General features: G+C 36.7%; 1 non-coding gene across 1 annotated transcript; it reads left to right on the top strand.

Moving 5' to 3' along the window:
* Positions 1-318: 318 nt before the first annotated feature.
* Positions 319-402, top strand: LOC116152370 (small nucleolar RNA Z195/SNORD33/SNORD32 family). Its single transcript, XR_004136009.1, has one exon. It is a non-coding gene; the product is annotated as a small nucleolar RNA Z195/SNORD33/SNORD32 family (small nucleolar RNA).
* Positions 403-10,928: the final 10,526 nt, after the last annotated feature.

Below are 10,928 nucleotides of genomic sequence, written 5' to 3'. Positions count from 1 at the left end.
CGTCTTCACATTTTTCTAAAGATTATTACATAATATTGAACATAGTTCCCTGTGCTATACAGAAGAAACTTTTTATATATCATGATTATAGTGGTGGTTACATATTTAACAAAACTCACTGAATTACACACATGAGAAGAATAAATTTTATTTTATGTAAAGAATGCCACCAAATACCTTTTTAAAAATGAGGCAAACATTAGAAAGAAAAAAAAAAACACAGTTGCAGGAGAGAGATAATAGGAATTTGAAATACGTTAGTGAAAACATTAAGGCTTTCCCAAGGCACTAAATCTGAAGGACTCTGAAAGATTAATAGAGGCCGGTGATGAGGACTTCTCCCACTCCTGTCACGTTTCCCAACCATGAGATGACTCCACATCCACTACCATCTGAGGCTGCCTGGCTGCCTGCCTACTTGCGGCAGCAGGGGCCTTGCGCTCCACGCCCCGTGAGCCAGCCTGCTGTCCTCTGCCCACAGGCATGCTGCCCCACAAGACCAAGAAAGGCCAGGCCGCTCTGGTCTGCCTCAAAGTGTTTGATGGGATCCCGCCACCTTATGACAAGGTCTCTAAACCTCTCTCCTTCCCTAACAGAAAAAGTGGATGGTGGTTCCCGCCGCCCTAAAGGTCGTGTGTCTGAAGACTACCAGGGGAGTTTGCCTACCTAAGGTGCCTGGCTCATGAGGTTGGCTGGAAGTGCCAAGCAGTAACAATCACCCTGGAAGAGAAGAGAGGAAGGAAAAGGCCACGATCCATTACCGGAAGAAGCAGCTCATGAGGCTACAGAAGTAGGCTGAAAAGAATATACAGAACAAAATCGACAAATCCACAGAGGTCCTCAAGACCCATGGACTCCCAGTCTGAGCCCAGGAAAACTGACTGTTTATTCTTTAAATAAATAATAAAAGATTGATAGAAATGTATGTGGTAAAGGAGAGAAGTGATGGGTGTGTGCAGAGAGTGTTCCACGTAGGGAGTGTGGTCTGCACAGAGGATTGATGGTAGCAAGAAATAAGGCGCATCCCGACCTGGGGAAATGACAGTAAACCACAGTGGCTGGGCACTGACAGCAGTGCTAGACATAGATAGGACCTAATTTCACAGTATCAAGTACAAAAGGTGGGGTACAGTTTTCCAGTTTACTGAGCTGAATGAACAATGGTATACCTCCTCATGCAGGTACAGCAGCTTTGCAAGAGAAGATCACGAGTCTGTTCTTGTACATGTCAAGTAAAAGTTTCCTGGAGGTGCTACAAATATGACAAATAAGGCAACTGGACAGTTGAGGTTAAGTCATATAAAATTTCTAATAGTCAGCCACCTTGACCTACAAAAGGCAACTCATATGTTTGGATCTAGTAAGTTCCCAGAGCTCCTATTCAACCAAGAGTGATATTAGTACCTTTATTTTAAAAAGAGAAAATGCTGAGTATTCGTCAAATAAAATTATTATAGCAATCACACTTCATAATATAGAGCCATTTATGAAGAATATATAAGATTCAAAGTTGCATATGATGTGAAATATACTTTATGCATCATGTATTTTTGGCAGTAGCTATTAATCAATTCCTTTCAAAACAAATTAAAGTAATTATGATCCATCATAGATGTTGATATAAATAACTAAGGGAATTTGGAAAAGAAGTAATTCACCACTGGAGATTTGCCAATAAATAAATTCTTCAAGTATGACTCATGGTTGCTCCTCTGAGATCAGTTAACTACTTCTGTAAGTCAAACTCCAGCTTCCATAAACTCAAATAACCTGTCAATTTTTTTTCTGTTGTAATATTATTTCATGCAAAATGATACTAATTATTATTTAACTGTAGGTAGGCACATTCTTCACCAACTTCATAACAGAAATAGGTTTTAAGAGATAACTCATAGGCTCCAGATCAAGAAAATAACGTGGGAAGATCCTGAGCTCACATTCTGCCATGGACACAACAAAACTACAACTACCTATTTCCACAACTGTCTCTGTAAACGACCTGGAGACTACCAGAACTGTTCTACAACTCAGGATACAAAGAAAAGGTCATACTGAAATAAAAAGGAGGGGGCAGAGACACAGTCTAATCTGAACCCACACCCCCAGTGTGGTGACCCCCAGATGGTAGGGGAAATCACAACCTTGAAGGTCCCCACTGAGGAGTAAGGGGTCTGAGCCCTGCATCAGGCTCACAGCCCTGGGTACCTGCACCAGCAAGACAAATCCCCAAAATATCTGACTGAATCCCAGCAGAGCTTACATTCAGGAGAGCCAGAGGGCTATGGTAAACGAAGACTCTGCACTTGAAGGGCTCCCACAGAAACTCACTTCCCCCAGTCCAAGCACAGAGGCAGTCTGGGTCATAGGAGAAGGATATTCACTGCCCAATCTTAGGGCATGTGCCAGAGGGGCAGGGATCTGGTGGAACTTTCTCCAGGGACAGAAACGCTGGCAGGAAACTTTTTTTTTAAACGCTCCGTTCACCTAGCTAGCAGGTACCATTTTTCTTACTCTCATCATCTCCATCATTCTAAGCTAATACCTTATGCCCCACTCTGGTGTTCCCCTGAGTACCCACCCTGCCCAACCTATCCATCTGGGCTAACTCCTCCAAAGCAATTCCCACCCTGCCCCACCCAGCAGGCCATCTCGGCCAGCACCAATGTCCCTCCAAATCCTGCTCTGCCTCACCCAGCAGGTAGCCCCACAAACACCAGCATTCCTCCAAAGTGGCTCCCACTCCTGGGATCTATCCCTGCACACCAGCTTACCAGTGACAGCTGAGGCCAGGCCTTATAGACACTTGCATTGGGGGTCAGCCCCATGTATCAGTGCACCTGTAGTAGCCTTGGACAGGCCTCACAGATGGCCAGTCTGAGGACAAGTCCTGCCCACCATGACGTTCACAGCAGTTGCATCTGAGCCTCGCAGCCAGCTAACCTCAGGGTCAATCCTGCCTACCGGCACATCCACAGCAATCATGGCCCAGCCACAAGAGGAATGTGGAAATATTGCTGGAAACTCAGCTGTGCTCCAGACTAGAACCTCTTTACCTATGCTATGGATTTTTAATTTATTTTCTCTTATTTCATGTACACTGCTTTTTTTGGTTACCGTGTATGATGGATATGTATGGAAAAAATGTATTTGGGATAACAATTACAGTTGGTTAATTTGAAAAAAAAACACAGGGGCCCCCACATAGGGGATACCCCTGAAGACTTGGCTCTAGTGACCAAGGGAGACAGCACCACTGGGCCCTACCAGATACCGTCTACATAAAGCTACTCTTTTAAGACCTGGGAATGTAGCTGATGTACATGATACATAGAAACAAAACCAGGGAATTAGGCAAACTGAAGAAACAACAGAATATCATACAATAGAAGAATAAGATGAAACCTCAGAAAAAGAACTAAATGGAACAGAGATAAGCAATTTACCAGATAAAGAGTTCAAAGTAATAGTCATAATGATGCTCACCAAGCTTAGGAAAACAATGGATGAACTCAGTGAGAACTTCAACAAAGAGACAGAAAACATAAAAGAGAACCAACCAGAACTAAGGAATACGACTACTGAAATGAAAAATACACTAGAGGGCACCTACAGCCGATTAGAGGATTCACAGGAAAGGATCAGTGATCTGGAAGACAGGATAGTGGAAACTATCCAACTGGAAGATCAAAAAGAAAAAAGAATTTCAAAAAATAAGGGTAGTTTAAGGGACATCTGGGACAACATAATATTCACATTATAAAGATCCTAGAAGGAGAAGAGAGAGAAAGAGGAACAGAAGAATTATTTGAAAAAGTAATGCTGAAAATTTCCTGGTAAAGGAAACATACATCCAGGTCCAGGTAGCAAAGAGAGTTCCAAACAAAGGGAATCCAAAGGGACCTACACCAAAACACATTATAATTAAAATCTCAAAAGTTGAAGATAAAACAGAATCTTAAAAGCAGCAAGAGAAATATGACTAGTTACATACGAGGGGTCCCTGATAAAACTATCAACTGATTTTTCAACAGAAACTTTACAGGCTAGACAGGACTGGCACAATATATTCAAAGAGCTGAAAGAAAAAAACCTGAAACCAAGAATACTTTACCTATCAAGGTTATCATTCAAAATTGAAGGAAAGAGTTTCTCAGACAAGCAAAAACTAAAGGAGTTCATCATCAATAAACCAGCCTTATAAGAAATGTTAAAGGGATTTCTTTAAGTGAAAAGAAAAGGCCACAACTAGAAATAAGGAAATTATGAAAGAAAAAATATCACTGGTAAAGGCAAATATACAATGATGGTAGTGGATCAACAACATATAAACCTAGCGTGAAGGTTAAGAGAAAAAAATAACAAAATCATCTATATCTAAAATAATTAGTTCAGTAGTACACAAAATTAAAAGATGTAAAATATGACATACAAAACATAAAACATGGCGGGGGCTAGTAAAATGGTAGTCCTTTTACAACAAGCTCAAACTTAAGTGATCATCAACTTATAATAGATTGCTATATACACACATTGTTATATATGAACCTTATGTAATCACAAACCAAAGACCTACAAATGGATACACAAAAAATAAAGGGGAATACAAACATAATGCTAAAGAAATTCATCAAATCACAAGGGAAGAGAATAAGAGAAGAAAGAAATGAACTACATAAAAAACCAGAAAACAGGCAAGAACACACAATGGAATAAAGACAATCTCTTCAGCAAATGTTGGACAGCAGCATGTAAATTAGTGAAGCTAGAATACTCCCTCACATAATACACAAAAATAAACTCAAAATGGCTTAAAGACTTAAACATAAGACAAGACACAATAAAACTCCTAGAAGAAAACACAGGCAAAACATTATCTCACATACATCTTAGCAATGTTCTCCTAGGGCAGTCCACCCAAGAAATAGAAATAAAAGCAAAAATAAACAAATGGGACCCAATTAAACTTACAAGCTTTTGCACAGCAAAGGAAACCACACACAAAACAAAACAACAACCTACGAAATGGGAGAAGATATTTGCAAAAGATAAAACTGACAAAGGCTTGATCTTCAGAAAATATAAACAGCTCATACGACTTAAGAAAAAAACAAACAACCCAATCCAAAAATGGGCAGAAGACCTAAACAAGCAATTCTCCAAGGAAGACATACAAACGACCAATAGGCACATGAAGAATACTCAGTATCACTAATTATCAGAGAAATGCAAATCAAAACTACAATTAGGTATCACCTCACACCAGTCAGAATGGCCATCATTCAAAAGTCTACCAATGACAAATGCTGGACAGGGTGTGGAGAAAAGGGAACCCTCCTACACTGTTGGTGGGAATGCATTTGGTGTAGCCATTGTGGAAAACAGTATGGAGATTCCTCAAAAGACTAAAAACAGACTTATCATATGACCCAGCAATCCCACTTCTGGGCATATATCCAGAAGGAACCCTAATTCAAAAAGACACCTGCACCCCAGTGTTCATAGCAGCACTATTTACAATAGCCAAGACATGGAAACAACCTAAACGTCCACCAACAGATGACTGGATAAAGAAGATGTGGTATATTTATACAATGGAATACTATTCAGCCATAAAAAGATGACATAATGCCATTTACAGCAACATGGATGTTCCTGGAGAGTATCATTCTAAGTGACGTAAGCCAGAAAGAGAAAGAAAAATATCATATGATATCACTTATATGTGGAATCTAAAAAAAAGAAAAAGAAGACAAATGAACCTAAATATGAAACAGAAACAGCTCACAGACATAGAATACAAACTTAATGTTGCCAGCGGGGAGGGGAATGGGAAGGGACAGACTGGGATTTCGAGATTTGTAGATACTGACAGGTATATATAGAATAGATAAACAAGTTTATATTGTATAGCACATGGAAATATATGCAAGATCCTGTAGTAGCTCACGATGAAAAAGAATATGAAAATGAATATATGCATATTCATGTATGACTGAATTGTGCTGTACACCAGAAATTGACACAACATTGTAAACTGACTATAACTCAATTCAAAAAAATTTTAATAAAAAACAATAAAAGCATTCAGGACTTCAGATTTACCCTGAAAAAAAAAAAAAAACCCAGAAAACAATTAACAAAATGGCAACAAGTACATACATATCAATAATTATTTTAAATGTGAATGGACTAAATGCTCCAATCAAAAGACAAAGGAAGGATGAATGGATTAAAAAAATAAGCCCCATATATATGCTGCTTACAGAAGACTCAATCCAGATCTAAAGTCACACACAGGCCAAAGTGAAAAAATGGAAAGATATTCCATGCAAATGGAAATGAAAATAAAACTGGTGTAGCAATACTTATATTAGACAAAGCAGACTTCAAAACAAAGACTAAAACAAGAGACAAAGAAAGTCATTGAATAATGCCAAAGGGATTAATCCAAGAAGAGGACGTAAACTTGTAAACATCTATGCATCCAACTAAGAGCACCTAAATACACAAAGGTAATATTAGCAGATATAAAGAGAGAAATTAACAGTAATACAATGATAGGAGGAGTCTTTAATACCTCCACCACATCAATGGACAGATCATCCAGACAGAAACTCAGTAAAGAAACACTGGCCTGAAGTAACACATTAGACCCAATGGACTAAATAGATGTACAGTTGACCCTAGAAAAATATGAATGTGAACTGCACAGGTCTCCTTATCTGTGGATTTATTTCATTAAATACATACTACAGCACTACACAATCCATAGTTGGATGTGGAACTGCAGATATAAAGGGTGGATTATAAAGTTATACACAGATTTTGGACTGTGAGAGAGCTGGCACCTCTAACCCTTGCATTGTTCAAAGGTCAACTGCACACAGAACATTATACCCTAAAACAGCAGAATAAACATTCTTTTCAAGTACACATGGGACATTCCCCAGGACAGATCACATGCTAGGTCACAAAACAAGATGCAATAAATTTTAGGAGATTAAAATCGTATCAATCACCTTTTCTGACCAGAATAAAACCAGAAATTAATTACAAAAAGAAAACTGGAAAAACACAAATACTTGGAGGCTAAACAACATACATGTAAAGAACAGACGGGTCAATGAAGAAATTAAAGAGGAAGTCAAAAAAATACCTTGAAGCAAAAGAAAATGGAAACACAATGTTTCAAAATATATGGGACACAGCAAAAGCAAATCTAAGAGGAAATTTACAGTGATATAGGCCTAACTAAAGAAAGAAGAAAAATCTCAAATAAACAATCTAAGTTTACACTTAAAGGAACCAGAAAAAGAAAAACAAAGTCCAAAGAGAGTAGAAAGAAGAAAATAATAAAGATGAGCAGAAATAAATAAAATGAGACAAAAATAGAAAAAGTTAATAAAACTAAGAGCTAGTTCTTTGAAAAGATAAACAAAATTGATATACCTTTAGCCAAACTCATCATGAAAAAAAGAGAAAAGGCCCAAGTAAATACAAGCAGAAATGAAAGAGGAGAAATTAGAACCAACTCCACAGAAATACAAAGGATCATAAAAGATACTACAAACAGTTACATGTCAACAAATTGGACAACCTAGAAAAAGTGGGTAAATTCCTAGGAACAGACAATCTTCCAAAACTAAATCAGAAGATAGAGAAAATCTTTAGACCAATCACTAGTAATAAAACTGAATCAGTAATTAAAAAAAAAAAATCTCAACAACAAACGTTCAGGACCAGACATCGTCACAGGTGAATTCTACTAAATGTTTAAACAATTAATACATATCCTTCTCAAACTAGTCCAAAAAATTGAAGGGAAAGGAATGCTTCCAAACTCATTCTATGAAGCCAGCATTATCCTGCTGTTCAAACAAGACAAAGATGCTACAAAAAGTAAGTTTACAGTATAATATCACTGATGAACATAGATGTAAAAGATCCTCAACACAATATTAGCAATCAAATTCAACATTATATTAAAAGAATCATACATCATGAGCAAGTGGGATTTATCCCAGGGATTCAAGGATGGTTAATACCTGCAAATCAATCAACATGATATACTACATAAACAAACTGAGGAGGATAAAAATCATTTGATCATCTTAATAGATGAAGAAAAAGCACTTGACAAAATTCAACATCCACTTATGATAAAAACACTTACCAACGTGGGTATAGAGGAACATACCTCAATATAATAAAGGACATATATCACAAACCCACAGCTAACATCATACTCAAAGGTGCTGAAAGCTTTTCGTCGAAGATCAGAAACAAGACAAGGATGACCACTTTCATCACTTTTACTCATCATAGTATTGGAAGTCCCAGCCACAGCAGTCAGAAAAGGAAAAGATGTAACAAGCATCCGAACTGGAAAGAAAGAAGTGAAACTGTCATTATTAGCAGAAGACATGATACTATATATAGAAAACCTTAAAGACTCCACCAAAAAAAAAAAAAAAAAAAACCATTAGAAATAATAAATGAATTCAGTAAAATTGCAGAGTACAAAATCAATATAGAAAAATATGTTGCTTTTCTATACACTAATAACAAACTACTAGAAAGAGAAATTAAGAAAATGGTCCCATTTACAACTGCATCAAAAAGAATAAAATACCTAGAAATAAATCTAAGGAAGTAAAAGACCTGTACTCAAAAACCTGTAAGACACTGAAGAAGGAAAGTGAAGATGACACAAACAGATAGAAAGATACACTGAGTTCATGGATTAGAAGAATCAATATTGTTAAAATGACCATACTTCCCAAGGCAATCAACAGATTCAATGTAATCCCTATTAAAAGAGCAATGGCATTTTTCACAGAAAAAGAAATAACCCTAAAATTTGTATGGAAACTCAAAAGACCCCAAATGACCAAAGCAACGTGAAGAAAGAAGGAGAAAGCTGGAGGTATCATGCTCCCTGATTTCAAACTACACTACAAAGCAATAGTAATCAAAATTACTGGCACAAAAGCAAACACATAGATCAATGGAACAGAAGAGAGAGCCCAGAAAAAAATGCATGCTTATATGGTCAATTAATTTGTGACAACAGAGCCAAGAATATACAGTGGAGAAAAGACAGTCTCTTCATAAACAATGTTAGGAAAACTGGACAGCCACATGCAAAAGAATGAAACTGGACTACTTTCTTATACTCTTTACAAAAATAAACTCAAAATGGATTAAAGACTTAAACATGAACATAAAGACATTAAACCATAAAATGCCTAGAAGAAAACAGACAGTATCAGTCTTAGCAATATTTTTTTGGATCTGTCTCCTCAGGCGAGGGAAACAAAAGCAAAAATAAACAAATGTAACTATATTAAACTAAAAAAGCTTTGTACAGTGAAGGAAACCATCAACAAAAATAAAAAGGCAACCTGCTGAATGGGAGAAGACATTTGCAAATGATATATCCAATAAGGGGTTAATATCCAAAATATATGAAGAACTCATGCAACTCAATGTAAAAAAAATCCAATTAAAAAAGGAGCAGATGACCAGAACAGACATTTTTCCAAGGAAGACATACATGAAAATATGCTCAACATCACTAACCATCAGGGAAATGCAAATCAAAACCACAATGAGATATCACCTCACACCTGCCAAAATGGCTATTATCAAAAAGACAACAAATAACAAGTGCTAGCAAGGATGTGGAGAAAGGGGAACACTTGTGCATTATTGGTGGGAATATAAATTGGTGCAGCCACTATGGAAAATATTATGGAGTATCCACAACAAGTTAAAAATTAAACTAACATAGATAGAGCAATTCCACTTCTGAGTACTTATTCAAAGAAAACAATAACACTCATTAGAAAAGATATATGCACCCCCAAGTTCATTGCAGTATTATTTACAATAGTTGAGACACAGAAGCAACCTAAATACCCGTGGGTGGATGGATGGATGAAGAAAATATGGCTAAATATACAATGGAATATTATTCAGTCATAAAAACAATGAAATCTTCCCATTTGTGACAACTTTGGTGGATGTAGGAGGTATTATGCTAAGAGAAATATGTCTGACAGTGAAAGACAAATACCATATGATTAAACCTATATTTGAAAACTAAAAAACAAAACAAACAAACAAAACAGAATAGACTCACAGAAAACTGGAGATTGCCAGAGGGGAGGCAAGGTGGGTAAAAGAGGTGAAGGAGATTAAGAGGTACAAACTTCCAGTTGTAAAATAACAGTTTTGGGGATATAATATGCAGTAAGGGAATACAGTCAGTCATACGGTAATAACTTTGTATGGTAACAGATGGTTACTAGACTTACCGTGGTGCTCATCTGTAATGTATATATATGTTGAATCGTCGTACAACTGAAACTAATGCAGTATCATATGTTAACCATAGTTCAATAAAAAAGCAAAAAATAAAGACTGTTATGAAGGGGAAAACAAATGCATGACCTATTAAATCAGAAGCACACCATTTGATCTATAAATATGCCATTTTCATTACGTTGGCAAAGATGGGAAAAACATTACAAGTCACATTTGAAAAATCAGATCCATTTCAAGTTATAGTATTTTCTCTCTCTGTCTTGCCTATCTTGCTTTAGATCATTACAAATTCATGGTTAAAACTGTCCAAGGGTACCAACCTATAAAACCAAATATATTCTTCCTGGTGTAACCAGCAACTTCCAGTTGAGTCTTACTTGAGATCATTTATCTTATACATCGATAGAAACCATTTTCATACTACATCAGGAAAGACTTGAATTGCTTTGAGAAATAAGTTTTCTATCTGCCATTCTATGGTAACAAGTAGAATTATCAAACCAAAGTGAAAGTCAAAACATAATTTATGTGTAACTCTTTTGCCATTATGTTTAGCAGTTATACATTTAACAGAACAAGACTGGAAATCTGGTTATTTG

Source organism: Camelus dromedarius, chromosome 3 (assembly GCF_036321535.1).
Source record: "Camelus dromedarius isolate mCamDro1 chromosome 3, mCamDro1.pat, whole genome shotgun sequence".
In the NCBI taxonomy this organism is placed as follows: domain Eukaryota; kingdom Metazoa; phylum Chordata; class Mammalia; order Artiodactyla; family Camelidae; genus Camelus; species Camelus dromedarius.
This window is presented reverse-complemented; position numbering and strand designations above follow the sequence as displayed.